Source organism: Periplaneta americana, chromosome 10 (assembly GCF_040183065.1).
Source record: "Periplaneta americana isolate PAMFEO1 chromosome 10, P.americana_PAMFEO1_priV1, whole genome shotgun sequence".
Taxonomy (NCBI): domain Eukaryota; kingdom Metazoa; phylum Arthropoda; class Insecta; order Blattodea; family Blattidae; genus Periplaneta; species Periplaneta americana.
This window is the reverse complement of record NC_091126.1, coordinates 130,672,210-130,684,332: the sequence shown is the minus strand read 5'-3', so window position 1 is coordinate 130,684,332 and position 12,123 is coordinate 130,672,210.

The following is a 12,123-nucleotide window of genomic DNA, read 5'->3' as shown; positions in this document are numbered from 1 at the left end:
TTGTGGGTGTCGTAGAGGGACGACTCATTCTCATAGAGGACTGTGACATCGACTACGGGAATGCCTTCCTCGGCAGTTAGAATAAGGTTGGGTTTGAGTTTCCTCTCATCGGTTTAATCTTCGGGATCGCGGGATACTTTGTAGCTCCTTTTGGAATATTCTTGTGCAATTCTCTCCACTATGGCGTTGTCTGTTCATACGTTTACCGTTGCCTGCCACGCGTCATCAGAGTATGTGCTCTAGCGTTTCGGATTTCTCGTGGCATATGATATAAGCTCTTGTCCGAACTAAGGTCACGTTGACACCACAAGTGTTAGTCCGTAGTTTTAATGCATCAATATATCTTTTTGGACTTGACACCCAAAGATGATAAAGCCAGGAATTTACTAGTTCGTTTCTGAAGCAGGGAACGCCATGTTTCTGCACTTATAGGTCGCACCAGTCGTCTGCTTTTCCTTTGAATCTGTTCCTGGCTCTCACAAGCTCATTGGGTGTCACAGGATAGTTCAAACGCAATGAGTTTGCAAACTTCCACAGGCGCGTCTCCAGCTTGACCCCTCTACAGTTCCACGCAAGAGGGATCAACACTATTCAAGAGGATCACCCCCTCCAAGTTTGATAGTGCGAATTTCAAGTTCATTGTCTCTCATCCGAGTGTATAACGTGTAATCCGTTGTACTGGGTGAAGTCATATTATTCAGTCTTGACAGCTCAGAGACGCGAAAGAGAGGAAGTAATAGGAGTGGGGAGAGTTCCGGATTAGAGATAAGGGCGAGCGGTCGGTAAAGGAATGCAGTACATCTTGATTGTACTGGAAACCTACCGCACGCATGACCTCCGATCACTCCGAAGGCAAGCGAGTGAATAACCCGAACACCCCTTGGCGTAACTAAATGGACTCGCCTGACCCAGGTGCACATCTCCGGCGATTGTCAGGACTAAATAATCGTACTGTACTCCCGCTCTTTACCCGCGCTTGCTTGAATTACTTCACGTTGACATTCTGAGGACTGGACAGAAATCACATTGCGTCAGCACCCACGAGGTGCTGCGGCTCCTGTGATGTATTGAATTCATGTGTCCCTGCGTCACGGCCTAGTTTCTCTACGATGGCGTTGTGCCTGGAGATTAGTAAATCCTTGCCGGATATACATTCTCCGACCACGTGCCCTAGCGTTTCTGGCTGAGTTTTGCAATTCCTGCAAAGATATAACTTTATCTTCTCTTGCTAGTATCATGTTGACTCCATACGTGCTGGTTTCAAGTTTAAGGGCGTCGATGTATCCTTAGAACGTAACATGTTAGGATAATAGAGCCAGGAATTTCCCACTGGGTAATTCCAAAAATTACTTACTCCTTGTTCCTGGGATTTCAATTTGCACCAATCTTCCCTCTCTTTTTCTGATTAGATTCCTGGCTCTTGCCAATGCGGCCAGCACCACAGGGTAACAAAGCCTGAGGAGGTTAGGGGCTTCGAGTTTTGATTTTCAAGTCCTTTTTCAGTCATATTTTCAGGAAAGTAAAATGGATACAAACAATTAAGTAAATTAATTATTCCTTCTACAAACTTACCTAAGGAAGCGATAGGTTAATAACCCATTACACTTAAATTCCATATGATATAATTGATAAAGTTCTTAAACCATGCTACGGTCATCCTCAGATTATTGGATGCATAAATATGAACACAAAATCACGTAAGTATAGTACATAACTTTGCAGCATAAAACACTGTTATTCAGATGTTAATATTATAATAATGAAGTGAATGTGTACATAGATATGACGAAATTAAAAAATGGGTAACAGATAATTTTTACAAGTAGTTTACGATTCGGAGATAAAATGTCAAATTTAAAATCTCCAATGCAAAAATGTCCACTTTCCTTATTGTCCAGTATGTATTATAGTCCACTGTTATAAAATGTCCAGAGTTTGATGTCCTCTGCTTGAATGTCCATAATTCATAAATGTCCAATGAAATAAAATGTCCACCAACACTACAGTATAAACGAAGGATATTTTTATTTTCCAACATTTTCAAGAACTGAGCATATGTGTTTCATTTGTGTGAATAAAATTAAACAATATACAATTGGATGATTCTGCTAATCATCTTGGATTTGAGGCTGAGGTGCACATAGATTTTTAGATGATGTGATATGGAACGTACACCTTAATATTACTGTTGTCCTTATATTCCTGGTATCTTCGCACAGTATTTTCTACTCTTCTTTGGTTTGTTATATATCTCCTGCTGACTGGTTGTCGAACCATTTGATGTCCCGTTTGAAAGTGGGTAATCACGTTTTCAGTATCATGCTGTTATCTTTGTAAATTTTCTAGAAATCGCCATATCCCTACATGGTGTGCAGAAACCATTTTCTGGAATTTCGAGTGAAATCCTTCCGTAGCATTGTTAGTTCTGTGTAACCCATGCAAGGTTGTTGATACATATTGCACTGATCCGGAGGGAACAGACATGGAACAGCTCTACGCCTACCTCTTGTTGTCCTCTTATGTACACGGTCTCAATATATTCAGCCAATTCCAGAAGGTCATTATGGAGATTGTTGTATAGTTCGTCATAGGTAATTTCAATATCCTCCGATGGTATGAACTGTAATGCCATGAGTTCCTGCATTTGCTGTCTCATTTCTGGTTCATTAACATTCACATACATTTCCCTTAGCCCCCGACTAAGAATTTTTCGGTATAGTGATTGTGTGAAGTGGAATAAACAATGAAAAATAAAAAAGTAAAGTTTGATATTTCCGTCTTTGACATTATTTATTAAAAAGTCAACAAAGTTAAGTTTGCTAATACATCTTATAATACGTGAACGTTTTCGCCCCTTATGGGCATCAGACAACTGTGAAGATATATATATATATATATATATATATATATATATATATGGTGAATAAGTCAATATTACGTATTGCAAGAGTTTAACCTTATTTTACAAACTTCAAAATTTAAAAACCTTTTAAAAACTAAAAAAAAAAAAGCTTTCGAGTTGAAAAGTAAAGATAATTAACAAAATTACATATAAAATTGTTTTAAAATGTGCATATTTAATATCATACTAAAATTGTCTATGGCAGATAATAAATTTTACGAAAAACATGCTTCACTATTTGACTATAATTATTTATTTACTGTGCCACCTTTGCTTATCTTAAAAGTTAATAATTTACATTAACGTTTTCGATACATGTATATCATCTTCAAATGTAGTGTGTTAGATAAACATTTATGATGAAAACCTTGCCTTATGGTATGGAACTTACTATAATTTTCGGATCTTGCTGAAGTGAATTGCTCTAACTTAACCTAATTTGGTCTATAATACACATGTTACATTAAGTTAAAATCATTTGCAGTCCATATAGTACAATTTAAAAGATTTAAAATTATTTAAAAGTGATATAAAATTATAAATAATCAGAGGAATATAAAAAACGTTGTAGGACACTTTAAAACACTGTAAGCACTTGTTGGCTGTGTGTACCAGTTTTTAACATCGTTAGATGGGGCTGCTTCTGTTGATCTTGATTTTAACGACGAACTGAAATGGAGTACTGTTTATATCACTAGCATGTATATAATTATTAACGATGTGTATTATTAAAGCATTTCATTCGACTTTGGTCACTAGATTGATGTGAAAGTCATAGATATACGTTGCTATGCTGCTATGTGTCGGTGGTTTGAAGTTATTGGTACAAGATGCAGGTTGTCGAGTCCATGAGTTTAATACAGCCTTGCGTGTCTGTAATAATATGCGTAAATATTAATAAATTGAATTGAAAATTGGCTGGTGTTTTAATTGAATTTTGGTTGGAACTGCTTCTGGTAGAAACTATTGCAAGAGAATAACTTACGATTTGACGTGTGTTGAACTGCTCCTACTTGATGCTTGGCTGATATTAAACTGGTGGGCTCGCTCACAATATTTCTTAGGTTACGTCGTCTAATACCGGAAGTGGAGGGGGAGTTGGTGGAGCCTGTGTGTGTGTTTGTTTGGGCGGGAATAATTTAAATAAGTTGAAAAGTGGATTGTTTGAGTTAGCTGTTTGTTCGATTAGAAGGGGTTTTCCTGAGTTGAATTCTTTTATGATGTGGAATTGTTCAGCCGTTTCTATTGTGGGATCATTTGTGATTTTTAGTATTTTCAAAGTTTCGTTTATATTTGTTAATTCATGATTCTCGTCTATGAGGTGTTGTGCGAATTTGGATCTGTTCCTATTGTAAATGAAATCGGAGGTATGTTCGCGGAATCTTATTTTAAAATTGCGCCGGGTCTGTCCTATGTATGTTTTAGTACAATTTTTACATCTTAATTGGTATATGCCACTGTTCAGGAGGGGTTCGTTATTGTTGGTTTTATTGGGAATTATGTTATTTAATTTGTTGTTGGTACGGGGGGCTATATTGATTTTATGCTTTTTAAAAAAGTTACTAAGTTTGTTTGAGATCTTACCGTAAAACGTTAAACTGTGCCATTGTTTTTTGTTTTGTGTTTTCTCGGGTTAAAGTGTTGTGAAATTTTTTTAAGTAATTTTGTTTTCCTTTTTTGTATTAGGTTATTGATTAGTTTTTCATATCCGTTTTCCGTGGCTAACTGCTTTATGTGATTAAGTTCTTTATTGTAATTATCTTTATTTAGTGGGGTTGTAAGTAATCTGTCAATAAGGAAGCGGAATTTGCTGATTTTGTGTGTGGTGGGATGTATGGAGTGTTTGTGTATGGAATGTGTAGTTGCTGTTTGTTTCCTATGTATGTTAAATGTTATTGTTGGGGTTCTGTTATATTTAGATCTAGAAAATTGACTATTCTTGTTACTTTGTTCTAATGTGAATTTTATGTTCTGGTGTCATTTACTAAACTCATCTAATATTTGATTATTGGTGTTTTGAGTGTTTTCGTATATTATTATTGTGTCGTCGACGTATCTTGCGTAAATGCTGAAGTTAAACCTATTGTTTAAATTGTTTGTGTGTTTGTTTTCTAGGTCTTGTAGGAATATGTTAGCTAGGTATCCAGACAGGGGGTCGCCCATGGCTAATCCTGTTGATTGGGTGTATATTCTATTGTCAAAATTTGAAATAATTTTGTTTTAATTATGTTTTTAGTAATTGGGTAATTTGTTGAATTAAATTGTTGTCTAGTTGGGCTTCATTGCATTTTTTGGTAATTATATTGATGGTTTCATCTATTGGTATATTACTGTATAAGTTTGTAACATCTAGTGAAAGTATTTTGGTATTGTTCGTGGTTTTTAGTTTTTGAAGTTTTTTTATGATTTGTTTCGTATCGATGATGGTGTATAGAGTGTCTTGAATGATGTTATTGCTTAAGAATTTGTATAAGTGTTTATTAATTTTGTAGTTTGGGTCCTCTCTGCAATTCACTATTGGTCTCATTGTCATTTCTGTTTTATGTGTTTTGGGAAGTGTTTTTAAGTTGGGTGCTTTGGGGTTCTTCATGACAAAGTTGTGGGTTTTATTTTTTGGTATAAAATCGGATGCATTTTTTATGGCGGTTTTTATTTGCTTTTGGTATGTTTCTGTGAGGTCTGATTTCACTTCCGTAATCTGGTTGCTGTTGAAGAATGCATTGGTTTTATCTACATATTCTGTTTTGTTCATCAATACTACTGCGTCATTTTTATCTGCTTTTATGTGTAAAATGTTTTTGTTTTAATTGTTTTAATTCTTTGTGTTGGTTTTTGGCTATTTTGAACTCTTTTTTGGTGATTGGTTTTTTTTACATACTTTTATATAATTTTTGCGGTGCTATATTGTAGGAATTCTTTGTTTTCATGTTCCTCTGATTATTTATAATTTTATATCACTTTTAAATAATTTTAAATCTTTTAAATTGTACTATATGGACTGCAAATGATTTTAACGTAATGTAACATGTGTATTATAGACCAAATTAGGTTAAGTTAGAGCAATTCACTTCAGCAAGATCCGAAAATCATAAGTTCCATACCATAAGGCAAGGTTTTCATCATAAATGTTTATCTAACACTCTACATCTGAAAATGATACACATGTATCGAAAACGTTAATGTAAATTATTAACTTTTAAGGTAAGCAATGGTGGTACAGTAAATAATTATAGTCAAATATTAATAGCTTATCGGCATACCACAATATGAAATTGATGCTTCACTATGTTATGGGTAGATTATTAAATATGTATTTTGCGCAGTGATGAATGTGGAACAACCTGTAGGTGGTCACTTGTTTGGGAATGTGAAAAAAATTAAATATGCGTATTTTTACAAAATGTACAAGAAATGTCTGCAAAAGAATTCTGTAATTACATATTTAGAAAAGCCAGTGACGGAGAATATAACTAAAATCCTAGGATAATAATAATAATAATAATAATAATAATAATAATAATAATAATAATAATAATAAGTTTTATTTTCCCTGGCAGACTAAGGCCATCAGGCCTTCTCTTCCACTCAACCAGGATCAAATCACATACAAAAAAATACATACCGCTATACAAATATTAACTTAAAAATAATAATAAACATAATTAAGTAAAAAAAGAGAGATTGAATACATATACCAATCAGTATTAACTTTAAAATAACAATAATAATAATAAAAATATATAATAAAAAAGAAACTGAATACATAATCACAAACAGGAAAATACATCTAGTATACAGTATTAACTTAAAAAAAGAATTAATACATATGAATATAATCTCACAACCAAAGGAATAGTAGAATTAGTATGATCAGCACAGCACGTGTTACATTGAGACAATGACAATTACCTAGATATAAGTTTTAATGGAAAAATAAAGTAATGTGTATAATAATAATAATAATAATAATAATAATAATAATAATAATATAATAAATAAAAATTATACCTAAAAAAACTAATTCTTTGCATTTAAAATATATCTAAACAACCTAATTTTAAACAACTGAGGACTAAGACTACCCCTCATTTCGAGCGGCAGCGAATTCCATGAGCGGGCCATGGCTATTGAGAAAGAACTTGAGTAAAGAGATGTCTGATGACGTGGTATTGATAGCAACAGATTGTGCTGTGCGTGTATTTCGATTATGATGTGAAGCTATGAGAGTAAACCGAGAGGCAAGGTAGTTGGGTGTGGAATCATGTATAATTCGATATAGCAGGTAAAGAGAATGTACTAAACGTCTATCTTGCAAGCGGAGACAGGAGAGTCGTAGAAAATATTCCGATATATGTACACTAAGCGGCTAAAAGAATGGGCCGACTCTAGGTCGATAGAAATGCTAAGTTCTATAGCGAAATTCACTCGTGTAAACGTAACCCAGTGCAAGGCATTGCTGTGGTGTCTCTTCATTGTAAGTCGTCCGTCTATAATGTAATATACCTTACGAGCAATGTGTGGCCCAGTGGTAAGAAGTCTGACATCCGTGCCAGAGGTTGTGAGTTCGCCTCCTGGTACGGTAAAATTATTTTTTTTTTATTTTAACTTTTACTTAATTTATTAGTTTAAATGTGAAATGGCATTTGTTAAACTTCGTTATGCCTGCTTTGTAAAAATATTATTGCCCATCACCTGTTGGCTATTAATAGGTGAGACCTGGTCTGTATAACCAAAAATACTTGTTTCACATCCTAAAAAAACGGACGCATATCAAGCACAAATAATTAAATTAACAAAAACAAACAATTTGTTAATATATTAACAAAACAAGGCTGTGGTGGGGACTAGTATCTCGTCTACAAACTACCTGCGTCAACATCTGCCCTCATTCTGCGCGGCTTGGAGTCCACAAGATTATGGAACAGGTCTAAATTCTTGGCCAGCTTCTCCCTTGCATCTAGAACTCTGTCCCACAATTCCTCAGGTGTCCGAATGGGTGGTTGCTCTGCCCAATTAGAGCGTAGGATCCTTTTGAATGCAGCCCACAAATTTTGAATCGGATTCATATCTGGTGAATTTGGAGGCCAGTCGACTGGGTCGACATCACGCCTCCTCGTAAACCATCTTTGAATCCGGTTGGCGATGTATATCGGATGATTATCCGGGAAAAAAGTGTTCCTTTCTGATATCGTTTTCGGGCGGAAGGGATCATTACATTTGCCAAAATGTGTTCGTAGACTTCTGCCGTAAACAGACCGTGGATACGTTCCAGAAGTCCTGCCCCATCGTATGACATCCACCCCCAACACGCGACCCTCACGCGAAGCGTATCGGTGGTCATTCAAACAATAAACTAGGGCAGTACTATCATTGCTATTGGAGACAATTACCTCGTCGGAGAAAATGACATTTCTCCAATCGAAGTCCTGTCGGAGAGTAGCATACACAGAATGTTACTGGAGACAATTACCTGGTCGGAGAAAATGACATTTCTCCAATCGAAGTCCTGTCGGAAAGTAGCATACGCAGAATAACCTATGCGAACTAGGGCAATGAGTTATTGTTTCAGTGCCATCTTCAAGCATAATGACGAGACAGAACGTTATATTAACAGATAGCAGTATTGCTTGAAAGAGAGAGGGAGGTTTATTATTATTAGAGTTTGGACATATTCTAAGATATATCGCCACATAATTATAGCTTTGCGAGACACATATGATGGCAAATTTGTGACAAAAAAAAAGAAGATTGGGGGAGATTCGAGCCTTGAGCTACTACTACTAACTTGTCCAATATACCAATGCCATAACAACTTACGCTACTGCAACTGTTTATATCAGTTCGACATAATACATAGTTTTCCTGTTCATATTCGCTCCGGTCGATTTTGTATTTATCAATTTTATTATTATTTCACTCTTCAAGGGCCCTGATGTATCTAGAATCAACCCGCCATTCGATTTTATTACATATTTTAGCCTCTTAAAATACAGCGAATTTAAATGGTTTAATTATGTGTTACCTAGTGAACTATGGCGTTGACGAGAAGAGCATGCGCAATGTATGTCTCTGGAACTTAGAAATTGTCGGCCGGCCCATTCTTTTTGCCGCTAAGTGTACTATTGGTCGATAGAAATGCTAAGTTCTATCGCGCGGTTCACTCGTGTAAACTTAACTCACTGCAAGGCATTGCTGTGGTGTCTCTTCATTGAAAGTCGTCCGTCTATAATGCAATAAACCTTACGAGCAGTGTGTGGCCCAGTGGTAAGAAGTCTGACATCCATACCAGAGGTTGTGAGTTGGCTTCCCGGGACGGTAAAATTATTGTTTTTTATTTTAACTTTACTTAATTTATTAGTTTAAATGTGAAATGGCATTTGTTAACAAACTTCGTTATGCCTACCTTGTAAAAATATTATTGTCCATCACCCTTGGGCTATTAATAGGTGAGATCTGGCCTGTATAAACAAAAATACTTGTTTTACATCTCAAAAAACCGGAAGCATTTCAAACACAAATAATTAAATTAAAAAAAAACATTTTTTTTAAATATATTAACAAAACAAGGCCTATGGTGGGGACTAGTATCTCGTCCACAAACCACCTGCGTCAACAACTGCCCTCATTCTGCGCGGCTTGGAGTCCACAAGATTATGGAACATTTCTAAATTCTTGGCCATCTCCTCCCACGCATCTAGAATTCTGTCCCACAATTCCTCAGGTGTCCGAACGGGTGGTTGTTCTGTCCAATTAGAGCGTAGGATCCTTTTGACTGCAGCCCACATATTTTGAATCTGATTCATATCTGGTGAATTTGGAGGCCAGTCGACTGGGTCGACATCACGCCTCCTCGTAAACCATCTTTGAATCCGGTTGGCGGTGTGTATCGGATGATTATCCTGCTGGAAGAAAAGTGTTCCTTTCTGATATCGTTTTCGGGCGGAAGGGATCATTACATTTGCCAAAATGTGTTCGTAGACTTCTGCCGTAAACCGCCCGTGGATGCGTTCCAGAAGTCCTGCCCCATCGTATGACATCCACCCCCAGCACTCGACCCTCACGCAACCCGACTTAAGGTGATCTAAGTTTTAATGTTCTTTTAGCCCATTGTTATTTCTTCTCCAGACCCTTTACATCTGGAGATTATTTTAGTTACATTTCTTTTAATACACCTTATTACTCGGACCTTATACATCCGATTTTTAATGATTGTTGTTATAAAACATTGCCACATATTTCTTGTAGCAGTGTTTGTTTTATATTTTATGATTGTCTCACATTATCTTGGGACTACTGCGTGTTCGTTTTAATGTTATTTTATATCAGGCGTCACCTTGTCCGTCCAATATTAGTGTGTTTTAATGTGTCAAAGTTTTTAGTCAGTGTGAATTTTAGTTATACAATAATGTAATTTCACCACACAAAAAGAAAAACAATAGGCATGGGTGCAAATAGCCATTGATGCTGACGCGCCCTTCAAATTTGACTATCAATCAAGCAACCCGACTTGTTAATAATTCGTCGCACGAAGCGTTCATCGTATCGGTGGCTATTCATAGATTAAACTAGGGCAGTACTATCGTTGCTATTGGAGACAATTACCTCGTCGGAGAAAATGACATTTCTCCAATCGAAGTCCTGTCGGAGAGTAGCATACGCAGAATAACCTATGCGAACCAGGGCAATGAGTTATTGTTTCTGTGTCATCTTCAAGCGTAATGACGAGACAGAAAGTTGTATTAACAGATAGCCGTATTGCTTGAAAAAGAGAGGGAGGTTTATTGTTTATTAGAGTTTGGGCATATTCTAATAGATATCGCCACGTATGGTGGCAAATTTGTAATTAAAGCGAAAAAAAAAAAGATTGGGGGAGATTCGAACCTTGAGCTACTACTATCAACGTGTTCAATAGACCAATAGCGTAACGACTTACACTACTATGACTGTTAATATCAGTTTGGCATAATACGTGGTTTTCCTGTTCATGTTCGCTCCGGTTGATTTTTTATTTATCAATTATATTATTATTTCATTCTTCGAAGGCCCTGATGTATCTAGAATCAACACGCCATTCGATTTTATTACATATTTTAGACTCTTAAACAAAATACAGTAAATTTAAATGATTTTATTATATGTTACCTAGTGAACTACGGCTTTGACGAGACGAGCATGCGCAATGTTATGTCTATGGAACTTGGAAATTGTTGGCCTGCCGCTAAGTGTACATGTCGGTGGATATTGAAAATAAATCTGACTCAGGCATTATGTACACGTTGAAGTTTTTGAGAAAGTTCAGTACTTAGGTCACTATATAAAACATCACAATAGTCAAAGTAATTCATTACAAGAGTCTGTACTAGAATTTGTTTGAGATTAGTAGGAAGGAAATTTCTCAGGCGTTTCAAAGAATGCATGATAGAGAAAACTTTTCTACAGATATATCTGATTTGCGTATTCCAGTTCATATTAGAGTCGAACTAGATGCCGAGATTTTTTACAGTAGCACTGAAAGGAATTGTTTTGTTGTTGTGAGAGACAAGCCTGTCTCATATTAATATTCATATTAATGGAGGATAAAAGGCTTTGCTGCCCCAAGAGAATGGCTTGGGTTTTATCTGGATTGATATTTAGCCCATATTTCCTTGCCCAATTATTAATTGACAAAAGATCGTCATTGAGTCCCGACAAACGTTCATTAACAGTATCAGGCCGAGAGTGTATATATACTTGAAGGTCGTCCGCATACAAATGATATTGGCAGTGCTCCAGAACTGAAAAAATTTCATTCATAGAGTGAAAAGCAGAGGACCTAGTACAGACCCCTGAGGGACACCTGCACTCATGTGTCGCCAAAAAGAACGATTATCATGATATACACATTGCTGGCGGTCGCGAAGGTAGGAGTCCGTCCATCCATGTGACTGCACTCTCAGAAAGATGCATCTGTCTTAGCTTTGAAATCAATATGTCAATGTCGACAGTGTCAAAAGCTCGGCTGAAGTCAATTAGTGTCAATACAGTAATTTCACGTCTGTCTATAGCTTCACGAATGTCTTCAGAGATCTTGAGTAGAGCAGTAGTCGTACTGTGGTGATTTCTAAAACCTGATTGACAGGTGTCCAATAGATTGTGTGTACCAAGGTAAGCAGTCAGCTGTTTTTAAACAATGCGTTCTAGGGCCATCGATAGTGTGGGAAGAAAGCTGATTGGTCTATCAT